Genomic DNA, 15,149 nt, shown 5'->3' with positions numbered 1-15,149 from the left:
CTCCATCTCTCTTCCTTGTTGCATCCCATTCCCCCGAGCGCCATACACCTACACCCACTCCTTACAATGAACACCATCACCCATCACCATCGTTGGGCCTGTCTTTTTCTCTCTCTCTCTCTCTCTCTCTCTCTCTCCCTCCCTCCCTCCCTCCTTCCCCCCTTCTCTATGAAGCACAGGGGCCACCCAACGTACTTAGCACACCCACATCTCCAATGAATTTCCACCATTTCCGAGTAGGTGAGCCTCGAAATCACCTCACCCTATCTTAATTTGGATGATTGGTTTGGTTGTTAAGTATGTATACCATTTTCTGTGAAGTTTTAGCTTGAAATCAACTCAAGGTTTTAAACCCAGTGCTTCAGCGTTGGGCCGCGACTTTACATGGATTTCTCCGCCACTTTCTGGCCATGGCTGGACCAAAAAGTGGTATGATTCTCTTCCTTTCCCTCGTGGCTTCATTTTATAGTTTCAACATGGAGTTTAGTGTAGTTTCGAGGTTGATCGGAGCTTGGGAAGCTCCAGCTTTCGTCTTCATGAGAATCAATCTTAAAACCAGGTCGACCTAACCTGATAGCCCTAAACCCAGATCCATAACCCTAGTTCAACCCAACTCGTTGGGCCATGGAACCGGGCCTAATTGCCCAACCCAACCTTGCGGCCCAATCCAACTGAACTAGCCTAAACCCAGAACCCAGTTAGCGCATGGGTCCGCGAGTGAGCATTGTTTTAGCCGGCGCGTGGAGCATGCATGCCTTCACCAGAAGTATTGTGCTCTATCGCTGTCCACGATGGTGATCTCGGCAGCGCCGGTAACTTTTCCGGCAACCTAAATCGGCGAGTGGCCATTCGGGTCGCCGCCCCGTGACAGTGCATGGGGGTACCTAAAGTCCCCTCTATGTTTTTCAACATCCTGAATTTGTTTATGACGTCCGTTTCCTGAAATTCAATCATTATGGTAGAGTTTTATTAATTGGACCCTTTATGTGCTTAGGTGTAATTGGTTATGGCGTTTTCGTCCTCTCCTGTTTGCACAGCTCTTCAATGATGAAGTATCTGTGAGTGGACCCCTTCCAAAATGCATTATTTTACTATTAGAAATGCATACAAGAAAAGCATGATTTGTTGGTTACATTTTATGAAACATTTATGAGAAAATTGGATTTACACTTTATGATATATTATGCTTTATCGACTTTACGCTCTTTGTGCTATATATGATTGATGGCTATATACTTACTTATGAATGTGATTCTAAGATATGATGTTTTAGTTACTGAGCTCCGATTTGAGATTGATATACATATATTTTCGAAATATTATGTTCATGTTTTTATGTGCTTATTTAGCGGTTACTCACACGATATGCCTATGGGCGAATGTCCTACATACATGTGAATGATACTGCCTACGGGCGAATGATACTGTCTATGGGCGAATGGTCCTACCTACGGGCGAATGAAATCATTAATTGGCTTTGGTCGGGTGATATAGGGCTTACAGGCTAATGATACTACCTACGGGCGAATGGTCCTGCTTACGGGCGAATGAAATCATTAATTTGCTTCAGTCAGGTGATGTAGGACCTACATGAAAATGATACTGCCTTATGGCGAATGATATTTATATATGGCTTCGGCTGGGCGTAGGTTGGTAGCTTCGGTTGGAAGATACTTGTATATGGCTTCAGCCGGGAGATGTAGTGCTTTCAGGCGAATGAAGTTATATGTGTGTGTGTGTGCGCGCGCCTTTGTGCTACTACTATTCAACACATTATATATGATATATGTTTTACGAAAGGTTTTATGGCACGTTAGGGGTTTTCGGAAAAACCTATTACTTATTATGCAATACGAGTTTTCTAAACCTGGGGGTTAATACGTTAAAGATTAACTGTTTTAGCATTACTTATATATCAACTTGGTCCACTCATGTTTTATTTTGCGGCCCCTCAGGACTTAGAATCGAGGCATACAATCCCAGTGTCAAGGCACTCCCGCATCGATATCTTTAAGTCCTCTCAGTGTAGTTGTATGCTCTGAACACGTTCCACAATTGCATATTCCTTATAATTAAATTTACAAGTTTTACTTATAATAGTTATTTCTTTCTAGTTCTCATGCATCCTAATATGGCTTTGTCACATTCCGGTGTCCGCCAGCACGTGCTTACCTTGGTGTTTGGAGAATATTAGGGTTGGGCATGTCAATTTGGTATCAGAGCGTGGTTTGTTCGAAGCACACCTAGGATCTTCTGTTACTGTAGTTGTGTGTCGGTCATGACTTTATTTGGGTGTCACGACTTCCTGATTTGGTGCCATTTAGCGTAGTTGTACAAACCTTTCTTTGTTTGAGTTGTCACCTTCTTATGAAATACAAGAATTCGTGTTGGATAACCCTGATTTTGTTTGCGAGTTTGAGTTGCAACAGATAATGTGCTGCAACTTTTGGGTCAGTTTATCTTGATGTTTGACATGAATTACTTGCTTTTGTTCAAGATTGTTTGATTGTCGAATTCCTAGACGCGCTCGTGCAGAATACACCCATTATATCTTTGAAGTTGCAACTATATCTTAGCAACTAAAGTAGCCAACTCTTAAAGAAAATAAACTAGGATAGATGTTACTGAAATTTTCTGTAAGCCCCATACCTTGAAACCAAATATATGCATAGATGATCCCTAGAATCGACTGGCATACGATTTGATTTTGTTTCCTGATCAGTCAATTTCATATTATATATTTTACCCTATTCTTAGTATACTTTGGTTAATATTTTGGAAGAATTTTGATATTTTGAATTGTATTTCTAATATAGGACATTCGACTTCCTCTTGAGAAAGACATGGTAAAATGGACGAATTTTTGAGGAATTTCAGTTGGAGGACAATCGTGAGTCACTTGGCTTGATCGTATCAAAATATCAGATTTTTCTACCAAGCGATGATTTTCTGGCAATAAAATAAATGAGCAATGCGTAATGCTGGAATATTGACGTTTTGGGCTTGAATTATGTTTTTGGAGCCCAAGATGACCTCGGATAGGTTCGTGGCCTTTTGGAGATGTGTTCAGAACGTCCTGATCTTCAAAATAAGTTATTATGAGCTGGATTTAGAGGAGATTTGAGGTTAAAACGTGACTGGACAATTTTTGTGCAATTTATCCTAACTTAATTAGGACCTTATGTTTTATTATATTTTATTATTAGTTAGCTTCCTAGTGGAAATAAGAGACTTGGTTCCTAGGGTTTGTGCGGCTGGCTTTGAGGGAAATATTTAAGGTTTTAGTCAACCCTAGTTGGGGACTACGCTTGCTTTTATGAAACTTTGGAGACAGAGAGTGATTGCTAGGATTCTTGGAGAATTTTTACTTTAAGGTGTTTTCATTCCTTTTATTCTTAATAATATTTTCTATGATTTCAATTATGAATATGCGTAACTAATTTCTTTTGTTAGGGTGAAGCCTTAAGTTTTAGCATGAATATGTGATTTTTATTTAATTGTTTATGATTGATTGCATGCATGCTTTGAATTATTGATCACTGTGATTAAAACTATCTAATCGTCTTAATATCTGATCACCATTAGGATTTTTAGAAAAGTAATTTGATGCAGTTTTGATTGGAAGGTTCCCTGAAATTGACGCTGGCTTCTTGTGATTAATAATTGTAATTTCACTTAAGATGAACACCACATCTTAAGGGTTACATGGTTTTTCAAAGGATTTTCATAAAGCATAATGAGTCTCTCATGTTCAGATTTGATCCGAACGTCCGGACGAATTGCATGTTGGATATACGTTCTATGTTGGAGGTTCCAAGTAAAATATAAATTAGGAAAACCTAACGTTCAAAGTGGCATGTGTAGATGATAAGTAATTGGTAAAAGTACATAGGATGGCTAGATGATGGTGGAACCTTAGTGCTTTTATAAATTTGTGTCTAAAACTCTTTCTTTTGTCATATTAGTTTTTAATTAAAATTCGTTTTTAATATTACCCAATTTCATAATCTCTTTTCTCAATTATTAACTCTAATTAGTATTTAATTAGGAATTTTTTCTACATAAATTATCCAAATAGTCTTTGAGGAGAACAACCTTGCATGAGTGATGTGTATTTAAACTAACCTAAATAATAGATTAATTTAAACTAAATTAAACTCCAAAGCGCACGAATCAATTGTAGTAATATATGCAAATACGAGGTCGATCTCACAAAGATTGCTTTAATACCAATTTAACCGATTAATCACGCTAGACTTAATTAAACAAACAAATGATATATTGAATTGAATAATTGAGTAAGACTAAAATTAACAAGAAAAAGAAAAGACAATTAATTAAAATAAACACACGACACAAGAAGAAATTGAGAAACCATGGAAGTCTAAGGTTATGAATCCACCAATAACAATCCTATTTACTTTTCCTAGAGCCAATTACTATCAAATTACCATGCCAATGTTAAAGGTTGCTCTTTCTAAGGTATGAATTAATCCATGGTCAGGCATCAACTCTTGTATCTCTACATGATAATTATATCCTATTGGTTAGGCATACAATTAAAAACCCATTAGGCGTAGAAGAATCATGTCAACCAAGTAGGACTAGCTTTATATTGCTCATCCTCACTAGTTTGTCTACTCTTCTTAATCTTAGTTCCAATCTAATTGATATTGGTCATCCTCACTATTTTGTCTACTCTTCTTAATCATAGTTCCAATAAACCTAATTGATAATGGTCATCCTCATAGATTTATCTAAATCTCTAGATGCAAAATTCCTAAAGGTGATCAATCATTAGAAACTCGAACCTAGAATAAAATACCCCCAAAGATTAAGAATATAACATGGCTTAGAATTGGATAATAATCAACAAAGTACTTCGCAAATATTCATGTCATGATTTCATCATAAACCTTAGAAAATAACTTAGTTACACATAGAAATCAAAATAAAAGAAAGATAGAACCCGGAGTCCATGGCAAAGCACGTCCCTAAGCTCTTCTTCACAATTTGCAGAGATGGTGAATGGTAGTATGGTGTGGTCTGAATGGATGGATGGTTGGATGAGAGAGGTTAGGGACCTTATTGATACTAGAAAAACCCTAAAAGGTCTGGGAGAATTCTCCTAAAATAAATCAAACTCCTAAACAATTAATGACACAAACTAGGAAAGAATCCTTCTTGACTTGGGAAACACATCATCTGCCTTGCACGCAAGTTTTGGGGTCGATTTATCTTCTGAAAAAATCTGTAAAAATATGGGAAACGTAGATTTATCTCTTATATTTCCAGGTATATGTTACACGCCACTAGAAAAAATCAGGAAAGCCTTCAAATCTTCATTCTCCTACAGCTGCACAATTCTGACGGGAAAACAACTTCTGCGGGATAGATTTGTAAAACTGGAATGAATGGCTTCATGGAAAATTATGAAATTTGGATACAACGATCTTCGGCCTCTTAGCTTCCTTCTCCAATTGGCCTTGCATCAAAACTCCTCCGGAAAGTCGAATTATCACCAAAAACGTCCAAAGTGCACAAAATGGCTGAAACTGAGAAATGGAAAGTAATAAGGCTCTTTTAAGACCAATTCCTTAACAAAACTTAGGGATAATTAATATGAAAATATGATAAATAATGCACCTATCAATGAGCATCTATACCACAACATCCTTGTATTCTTGCAAGTATTTCATGTGTTTTTATCCCTACTTTTGTAGATGGTAAAAATCCTATCATTTCCCAAGACCTAAATGGTACATCATGGTTTGTGAACTCTCAAGCACTCATCACTCCTGAGTTAGTACTTGATCCTGACCGAAAATTACTTGATTCATCCTTGGTATTCGATGCAATTGGCTACGAAAAGTATATCTCCTTTCTGGATTTTTGGTCGTATTACTTGAATCTTGTTCTGTTTAGCAAGATCTGATGGTCTCATACATGTCATAGGCCATGTAGAAGATGTATTGTATTCTGACGATATACTTCTTCCTTGCCTTCTGCAGAGTTGTATTAGCACCATTGACTGGACAAAGATCATACGAAAATGTTCCTCAGCCGCATGCCGTCTTATATTACTCACAGAGAACATCTAACGGGGGTCTTCTCATAGCTGAAGCCACCGTAGTTTCTGACACAGCTCAAGGGTAACTTCACAAACATTAGCTTTTTTTTAAGTTTCTTTATGTCAAATTTTAGATGGAAAACGTACATTTAGATGTGTACTTTCTTCATTTCAAAGTTTGATAACATTTTTGTTTTTTTAATATGCGAAGGGACCCAGATACTCCCGGTATATGGACAAAGGAGCAAGTTGAAGCATGGAAACAGATTGTTGATGCTGTTCATGCTAAAGGTGGCATCTTCTTCTGTCAGATTTGGCATGTGGGGAGGGTTTCAAATACCGGTGCGTTTCTAACATACGCTTTTATGACTTCACTTTGTGTCATTGAAAGCGTTTGGATCATAAGTGAAAAGTTAGGCCATTGAAGCAGCAGAAAGCCGCCTCGATATTCCTGTAATAGAAATATTTCGGATTGTTATTCTATCAATATTTTCGTAGAGGGTTTCAGCCAAATGGGCAAGCTCCAATCTCTTCTACTGACAAGCCACTAACCCCCCAAATACGATCTAATGGCATTGATGTTGCTGAGTTTTCTCCTCTAAGGCGATTAAGGACAGATGGAGTCCCACAGATGGTCAATGATTTCAGACTTGCTGCAAGGAACGCTATAGAAGCTGGTAATTTGTCTTTACTTAAGTACGAAATAAAATTAGCGAGAACTCAAAATTATTTTCAACAGAAGCAAACAAACCATCTCTAAGCTTACAAATGTAGTTAATGGCGTTAATTGCAGTTTAACCAGATGTGTGCCAATTAGGCCTGGCAAACGGGTCGTGTCTGTCGTGTTCGTGTAACACATGTTATCTTAATGGGTCGTGTCGTGTCACACCTGTTATCTTAACGGGTCCTTAACAGGTCGGGTCATTTTACCCAACAGATAAAGTGACCCAACCCATTATGACCTGCTATAACCCGTTAAGAAAAATTTTTTTTTTCTTAAATTTGCACATACCACACATTGCCACATAAATGTTACTTCAAAACATTAAAACACATTTGTCGTTTAAGTACTATATCTACACTTGAAAATAAGAGCCTAATAAACAAATATCCATACGCTACTAATCTATTACAAAATATTAAATGTGCAAGGATATGCAAAATGAAAAAGTTTTTGTTTTCAAGGTTGTGAAGCCTTTCCCAAAAGTTTAAACCTTGCTAATGGAACTCAGAGTTTGCATGTTATTCCTTTTACAAAATCCTCAATTTTCATCGATCATCATGACATAAGATTTTGTGGTATCAATAGTGTAAATATTTTAAATTGACGATCGAATTCATTTCTGAATATTTGGTTTTTGCGATTTTCGACGTATGCGATCTTGAAGCATATACAAACAAGTTTGACGGTTGGATCATTGAAATTATTTTCGTAGAATGCGTATCCCATCAAAACGATAGATTCACTAACACATGAAGTTTATTTATACTTTCATTAAGTATAACATAAGATTTTGTGGTATCTACTAGGGTAAATATTTTAAATTGAAAATCGAATTCATTCATTGTATTCATATAGGGTCAAGGATTGTAGCTGTAAAAAATATCAAAATCGGAGTTAAAATAACCGTTAAATCGTGATTTTTCGTTGATAACCGTCGAAAAGTTTTGTCCGATTACTTGATCTCTGATTGTTTGTTTTTTGAAATTTTTGGCGTATGCAATCCCGAAGTCTATACAAACATGTTTGACGGTTGGATTGTTAAAACTAGTTTCATAGAATGTGTATCCCATCAAAACAATAGATTCGTTAACACTTAAGAATTTATTCATACTTTCATTAAGCATAACATAAGATTTTGTAGTATCCACTTGTGTAAATATTTTAAATTGAAGATCGAGTTTAGTCATTGTATTTGTATAAGGTCAAGGAGTGTAGCTGTAAAAAAAATCATCAAAATTGGAGTTAAAATAACCGTTAAATCGTGATTTTTCATTGATAACCGTCGAAAGGTTTTGTCCCCTTACTTGATCTCTGAATGTTTCTTTTTTGCGATTTTTAGCATATACGATCTTGAAGCATATACAAACAACTTTGACGGTTGGATCGTTGAAATTAATTTTTTATAATGCATATCCCATCAAAATGATAGATTCACTAACACTTAAGAGTTTATTTATACTTTCATTAAGTATAACATAAGATTTTATAGTATCCACTAGTATGAATATTTTAAATTGAAGATCGAATTCATTGATTGTATTCACATAGGGTCAAGGAGTGTGGCTGTAAAAAATCATCAAAATCAGAGTTAAAATATCCGTTAAATCATGATTTTTCAATTATAACCGTCGAAAACTTTTGTCCCGTTACTTGATATCTGAATGTTTGTTTTTTGCAATTTTTGGTTTATGTGATCTCGAAGTATATACAAACATGTTTGACGGTTGGATCGTTGAAATTAGTTTCGTAAAATGCGTATCCCATTAAAATGATGAATTCACTAACACTTAAAAGTTTATTTATACTTTCATCAAGTATAACATAAGATTTGTGGTATCCACTAGTGTAAATATTTTAAATTGAAAATCGAGTTCATTCATAATATTCATATAGGGTCAAGGAGTGTAGCTGTAAAAAAATCATTAAAATCGGAGTTAAAATAACCATTAAATCGTGATTTTTCGTTGATAACTGTCGAAAAGTTTTGTCCCGTTACTTGATCTCTGAATGTTTGTTTTTTGAAATTTTTGGCGTATGCGATCTCGAAGCATATACAAACATGTTTGACGGTTGGATCGTTGAAACTAGTTTTATAGAATGCGTATTCTATCAAAACAATAGATTCACTAACACTTAGAGCTTATTTATACTTTCATTAAACATAACATAAGATTTTGTGGTATCCACTTGTGTAAATATTTTAAATTGAAGATCGAATTCATTCTTTGTATTCATATAGGGTCAAGGAGTGTAGTTGTAAAAAAAATCATCAAAATCAGAGTTAAAATAACTGTTAAATCTTGATTTTTCGTTGATGACCGTCGAAAAGTTTTGGCCCGTTACTTGATCTCTGAATGTTTGTTTTTTGAAAATTTTGACGTATGCGATCTCGAAGCATATATAAACATGTTTGACGGTTGGATCGTTGAAACTAGTTTCATAGAATGCGTATCCTATCAAAACAATAGATTCACTAACACTTAGATTTTATTTATACTTTCATTAAGTATAACATAAGATTTTGTGGTATCCACTAGTGTAAATATTTTAAATTGAAGATCGAGTTTATTCATTATATTCATATAGGGTCAAGGAGTGTAGCTGTAAAAAATCATCAAAATCGGAGTTAAAATAACCGTTAAATCGTGATTTTTTGTTTATAATCGTGGAAAAGTTATGTCTCGTTACTTAATCTCTGAATTTTTGTTTTTTGCAATTTTTTGCTGATGTGATCTCGAAGCATATACAAACAAGTTTAACGGTTATGATCATTGAAATTAGTTTCGGAGAATTTGTATCCCATCAAAACGATAGATTGACTAACACTTTGAGTTTATTTATACTTTCATTAAGTATAATATAAGATTTTCTAGTATCCACTTGTATAAATATTTTAAATTGAAGATCAAATTCATTCCTTGTATTCATATAGGGTCAAGGAGTACAGTTATAAAAAATTATCAAAATCAGAGTTAAAATAACCATTAAATCGTGATTTTTCGTTTATAACCGTCGAAAAGCTTTGTCCTGTTACTTGATCTCTGAATGTTTTTTTTTATGATTTTTTGCTGATGTGATCTCGAAGCATATACAAACAAGTTTGACGGTTGAGATCATTGAAATTAGTTTTGGATAATTCGTATCCCATCAAAACGATAGATTGACTAACACTTTAGTTTATTTATACTTTCATTAAGTATAACATAAGATTTTGTGGTATTCACTTGTGTAAATATTTTAAATTGAAGATCGAATTTATTCATTATATTCATATAGGGTCAAGGAGTGTAGATGTAAAAAAAATCATCAAAATCGGAGTTAAAATAACCGTTAAATTGTGATTTTTCGTTTATAACCGTCGAGAAGCTTTGTCCCGTTACTTGATCTCTGAATGTTTGTTTTTTGTGATTTTTTGCTGATGTGATCTCAAAGCATATACAAACAAGTGTGACGGTTGGGATCGTTGAAATTAGTTTCGGAGAATTCGTATCCCATAAAAACAATAGATTGACTAAAACTTAGGGGGCGTTTGTTGCGCCGGACTATCTCGGACTGGATTAGCTTCAAGGACTAAGCTGGACTGGCTTAGACTAGACTAAACTGGACTAACCTAGTGAAGCGTTTGGTGCAGTATTGGACTAAGAAGCTGGATAATAAAAAATTCTAATATTATATTATTTAATATATAAATTATTAATATTTTATTATGATCTTATCTTTTTCTTCATCTTTTCCTACCATTTCCGTCCCACTCTTTTCCTCTTCTCTCATCGTCCTACCCTCTCCCTCTTTTTTTCCTCTTAGACCTCTCAATTCATGTTTCTTTCTCATTCCTAGTCAAACTCCTTATTGATTCCAGTCTCTATTTCGCTGTCCTCCCTCCCTCTCTAGCTATGCGTTGTTCGAACGGAACCTCACGGCTCCAATTTTCCCGACGAGTTGCAGGTTTCCCGATGTGTTTTCCGGCCAACCCTCGTTAAATTGGATGAAGTTAGCACCGCCAAAAAATTCATCACCATCCCTAGACTGAGATCTTAGCTTTGAATGCTCGAATCTGTCATGGATTTGAAGAAGCCCAAACAGGTCGAGACTTCCAGACCATTTTCCGGCCACATTCGACCACATTTTGACCTCGATTTAGGTAAAATCGTAATCTTGTCACTCCCAGCTTCAATTTGGTATATTTTATATGAAAGTTGGTTGTGAAATGGATCGGAAAGAGAGTCAGAAAGTTAATGATTGATCTAGGTGACCGGAGATGACGAGGAGTCTGTCGAGAGTAGTCGTTGAGCATGACGAGGATGAGCAAGAGAGGATAGTCTTAGCTAGTCCCATGGTTATTGGGGGGTCTCGCTAAGACCTCTTAGTGAAGGATTTTGTCCATGCTAGTCCCCTTTAGTCTCATTAATGTTAGTCCTAGCATGGAACAAACACAATATTGGACTAATAGCTAGTCCAGTCCAACTTAGTGAGGGCAAACAAACGCCCCCTTAGAGTTTATTTATACTTTCATCAAGTATAACATAAGATTTTGTGGTATCCACTTGTGAAAATATTTTAAATTGAAGATCAAATTCATTCATTGTATTCATATAGGGTCAATGAGTGTACCTGTAAAAAAATCATCAAAATCGAAGTTAAAATAACCGTTAAATCGTGATTTTTCGTTTATAACCGTCGAAAAGCTTTGTCCCGTTACTTGATATTTGAATGTTTGTTTTTTGCGATTTTTTGCTGATGTGATCTCGAAGCATATACAAACAAGTTTGATGGTTGGGATCGTTGAAATTAGTTTCGGAGAATTCGTATCCCATTAAGTTCAATGGGGTGTGTGTGTGTGTGTGTGTGTGTGTGTGTATATATATATTTTTTTTTTTAAGTAGAGTTAAATCTATTTATTTTGTACGTATAATTGATTGGTATACGGAGTAGTACATCACGTGAGTCATTATAAAAATAGTGAGATATGTCATATATGTGATAAAAAGTTAATAACTTTAAAAAAAAAAAAAAAAAAAATCTCACCACTTCTATTAATTTTCATTTTTCCCTCTCTTTTTTGTTTCCTTTTCAACTTTGCTTATAATTTTCACTTTTCCCTCCGACGACCTACAGTGCCTACCCATCTTTCCCTAATTCCCTCTCTTTTTTGTTTCCTTTTCAACTTTTTTTTTTCACTTTCATTTTCCCTCCCTTTTTCTTCAAAATGGACGGCACTGCAGGAATGGAATGAAATTATCAATTATGGAATCAAATCAATGAATGCATATTAATTAATAATTATTATAGTTTTTATAAAATTTAATTCAAAATTTAATATATATATATATATATATATATAATTATTATAGATAGTTAATATTTTGGGGGTATAATTATTATAGTCAATTTAATATATATACACACACACACACACACACATACACACACATATATATTTATTATAGTTTTTAGGGGTATAAAATTGTTAAATTAATATATATAATTATTACAGTATTTTTTTAGGGTTATAAAATTATAAAAATAATATTCTGCTTATCGTGTATCGTGTTACCCACGTGTATACCCGAATCAACCCGTTATCTTAACAATTGCTTATTGGGTTACCCGATAACGATCCGATTCGTTATCGTGTCAATCCGAACACCTGTTAATTTCATGTCATGTCGTGTCGGATTATCGGATCGTATCAGGAATGGCTAGGCCTAGTGACAATAGTTCATGCTAGATTACAAATAATATTTGGTGCACTGAAATGGTTTGTCTGATATACAGGCTTTGATGGAGTAGAAATTCATGGGGCCCATGGACACCTTATTGATCAGTTTCAAAAAGATCAAGTGAATGATCGAACAGACCAATATGAGGGATCATTGGAGAATCGTTGTCGATTTGCTCTGGAAGTCGTTGAAGCTGTTGTCAATGAGATAGGAGCGGATAAAGTTGGAATTAGATTATCTCCATTTGCCAGCTATATGGAATCAGGGGATTCTGATCCGAAAGCGTTGGGCCTTTATCTGGCCAATTCGTTGAACAAATATGGGATCCTGTACTGCCATATGGTTGAGCCTAGGATGACGACAGCTGGAGAAAAATGTGATAGCCCCCAGAGTCTTGTACCATGAGAAAGGCTTTTAATGGTACCTTCATTGCTGCTGGTGGTTATGACAGGGAAGATGGGAACAATGCTGTGGCTGAGGGCCGCGCATATCTTATTGCTTATGGTCATTGGTTCTTGGCTAACCCAGACTTGCCTAAGAGGTTTGAGCTCAATGCTCCTCTGAACAAGTACAACAGAAACACATTCTATGTGCGTAAACCGGTTATTGGCTACACTGATTATCCGTTCCTTGACACCACGCATAGGTTTCGTGCAGCATATGGAAGCTTATACACTCTTATATTTCTGAAATCCCCGCATTAGTCTGCGTACATGTTTTCGTGTTGCTTTTCTTGCACGGTTTGGATAACTAGAGAAAATAACGAATCGAGGGGCAGAAGTTGGCTGACAAGATTGTAAAATTCTCATTTGTATAGTAAGTTTCTGCATTGTTCGATCTGTATCAAGTTCAAGTGTAGTGTTGTAGCTTGTGGTTACCTTGACATGCTAACTGATTGCATGCCATACCAATGAGTTTGACAAAGATAGTTTGTGATGATCTTATATTATGATTATTGGAAATTAACAGTATAGTTAACCTTTAGACGTTTGACCGTACATCTGTTCAACTGGCTTTTGGATATATCTTTGATTCGTCTTCCCCATTTGCGAATGACGTGTCTTAAGTATATAAACTCAATGATCAGCAACGTTTAATTTCTTAATTTCATTTGAAGACCATTCGTGCAAAAAATCATTTGAATCAGAAATTGTTTAATCCATTCAAATATATTAAATAAATGAACGGTTCATCCTGAATATGGTACTTGATACCTAAATCTTTGATTTGTTCTATGCATTTGAATACCTAAATGATCTCCAATTCTTTTGTAAGGGTACGATAATTAATAATTTGAACAGTTTTGATTATGAACTTTGTACGATAAATGTACATTATTTGCATGGAGGAAATAAGTTCATCCTTTTAAGAAATGAATGCAAGTATTATCTATATAATAAAAGTGGTAAGTTATGATAATTCTATGTTTGGGATTCAAGGATGATATAAATCTCTATTCATGACCGTTTCTTGTTAATGCTAGAATGTTATGTTGGGCTCCAATTAACTCCTGGTAAAAGTGTCATTGTAGCAGTATCCGTTGTAGGCAAATTTTTCTCTTTTTTTTTTCTTTCATGATTCTACTTGATGTGCACAAGGACTTTATTGTTTGTTGAATACAACGTTATTCTTACTTTAAATTACAATAAGATAAGGTAAACGATTTGAACCACCAGAAGAATACACTACTTACAAACATGATTTTTTTTTTTTTGGATAGAATATTCCACGCAACCTATTTTGGTCGAAAAGGGCTGTCGGCATAAAATTATATTATGTATGACAGTTTAAATTTGTCCAATTGAAAATGACATGGATCAAAATTGAAAGCTATCAAACTAATAAAAAAAACGTAATTCATCCTTACAATGAATCTATATGCCCAAAAAATTACGATTATAGAAAAACAGTGATCCGAAAGAGAAACTTCCATGTAACAGATGTGAATAAATCTTAACTTTATTTCTCGAGAAAGTAGTACATGATAGAGGGTATGCCCATTGTGTTAAGAGCACTCGCTAGGGAACCTGCATAACATATTTTTATTTTTTTGCAAAAAGCTAGCAACCTTGTCATTTTCCAATTTAAACGTGCAATGCTACTTGATTGGAGCCTTTTATTTCTAGACTATTAAATTTGTCACAAATTCATTGATTAATTGTGGTCCTCTTTCAAGCGATCTAAACTAATATAATTTTGTAACTAATATGTATTTAGTCTCACATATTCTCAAAATTATGACCTTAGGGCATCTCTAACCGAAAGGACTTAACAGTATCGGGCCATACTTATATATTGTCACTGAAATGGCTAAACATAACCCTCTCAACAATTATTTAGTTTTAAGTTTATGTATTAAATTTATTGGTTAATTTAATTAAATTTTCCTTGGATATTTTCAAACATACCTGTTGAATTTGACTTAAATAGTGCAGTAGAGGAGCTGAGCCCCAAAATATGGCTAAGAGAGGGACTACATTTATTCATCCTAATGCTCCTTTAGCCAAATGATGACTTGATGAGCTCCATAGAATTGTCACCTAGCTATCCATTGAAAATTGATGGGTTATGTTTAGCTCATTCGGTTGAAGATAATTATGAATATAATATGACACTGTTAACTTAAAACTAATTT

General features: G+C 34.9%; 1 long non-coding RNA gene and 1 pseudogene across 1 annotated transcript in view; one reads left to right on the top strand and one right to left on the bottom strand.

Annotated features, from left to right (window-relative positions):
- The window catches only part of LOC125476747, an 18,598-nt gene extending 12,266 nt beyond the window's left edge, over positions 1-6,332 (bottom strand). Inside the window, exon 1 of the long non-coding RNA XR_007258051.1 lies at positions 6,286-6,332. This is a non-coding gene — a long non-coding RNA (uncharacterized LOC125476747). The remainder of the gene's footprint in view (positions 1-6,285) is intronic.
- Positions 6,286-13,357, top strand: LOC103952601 (annotated as a pseudogene).
- Positions 13,358-15,149: the final 1,792 nt, after the last annotated feature.

The sequence above is a fragment of a genome, unplaced genomic scaffold (assembly GCF_019419815.1).
Source record: "Pyrus x bretschneideri cultivar Hongxiangsu unplaced genomic scaffold, Pyrus_bretschneideri_v1 Contig2, whole genome shotgun sequence".
Lineage (NCBI taxonomy): Eukaryota > Viridiplantae > Streptophyta > Magnoliopsida > Rosales > Rosaceae > Pyrus > Pyrus x bretschneideri.
The sequence above is the reverse complement of the archived record's forward strand: the minus strand, read 5'-3'. Positions and strand labels throughout refer to the sequence as shown.